The sequence below is a fragment of the Echinops telfairi genome, unplaced genomic scaffold (genome assembly GCF_000313985.2).
Source record: "Echinops telfairi isolate 266 unplaced genomic scaffold, ASM31398v2 ScPeMD7_11;HRSCAF=52, whole genome shotgun sequence".
NCBI lineage: Eukaryota > Metazoa > Chordata > Mammalia > Afrosoricida > Tenrecidae > Echinops > Echinops telfairi.
The window spans coordinates 8034983-8036349 of record NW_022103908.1 but is presented as its reverse complement, the minus strand read 5'-3'; positions in this window follow the sequence as shown (position 1 = coordinate 8036349).

Genomic DNA, 1367 nt, shown 5'->3' with positions numbered 1-1367 from the left:
CCAAGGGCTCAAGTAGAAAGCAAATGTTTTGAGAATGATGATGGCAACAAATGTACAAATGTGCTTGACACAATGGATATATGTATGGATTGTGATATGAGTTGTACAAGGCCCCAATAAAATGGTTTTTTAATTTTATATTTGTTATATTGAGAGTTAGAGCTCCCAATCTTTGAATTGTTTCATTTTCATCTTAAAACCCTCTAGAGTGATTCTATAAATGATATTTTTAAAGCAAAAACTGAGGGTCACATCTCATTCACAATCTGCAGTGCTGTCTTTGCTAAATGGTAATCCCCGTCAATCATTTTTGGTGGGGAGAGATAGGGAAAAAAGTACCAGAATCCCTCTGAATGCAGACATTTTAATTTAAAACGACATTCACATCTATGCCTGGCTTTCCAGATTACTGCACCCTCTCTAGCAAACGTGGCAGCCACACATTTTCACGATTTGTTATTTTTGTTTTTCTTCTCTTTCTAACCTCATCCACTTCAATCAGCCCTTGCCCCATCAGACCATTATTTCCCAGGTTAAAGTAACTGATGACTTATTCATTTCACTCACTTCCTTGAACTTTCGTGACCTCTAGCAGCATTCCTCCCACTTGAGTCTTATCTCCTTGAAATGATCTCATTCTCTGTCTTCTAGAATATCATACTCCTCTAGTTCTTGCTGCATGATTCCACCTGGCCTTCACAGGGTCCTTACGCGACACCACCTCTCCTTTCCAGATTGTTTATACCCATCCATACTTCCCTCCGGAGGTTTCAACAAACACCTTCAAGGCCACCCAAATAACTCGAGGCTGTTGATTTCCCTCTATTCCCACTGCTATCCCACGAAGAGAAGTCAACGTGTCCTCTTACTTAGGACAGATGGTCTTTGTCACAATCTCTTCACATCAACTTCGACGCTGTTCATTGCCGTTGAGTTGACTGAATCCATCCATATGTAACAATACAAAACACTGTCAAGTCCTCTAGCCTTTTCACCATTGGATGATCCAGCTCTTTCAGACACTGTGTTTTGAGTGCTCCTGACACAAGGACTGATCTTCCAGGACAATACCACACCACATTCTGAGGTGACACACAGGCTCAACTACCTAAGCCTCCCACCAGAACGTCTGCTAGTTCATCTGTGTCTGGCGGCTCTGCTGAAAGCTGTTTACCTGGTTGGTTTTTGAAATTCTGGTGGCATAGCTTCCAGCATCATCAAGTTTTTCCTGCATGTATCTACCATACACACAATAGAACAAAACACCACTCTGCCCCCGCTCCTCCTCACACCTGTGGTTATATTTAGTCCTCTAGCTGTGGTGACTGCTCAGTCCCCCTCCTTGAGGGTCTCCCCCTACACTTTGC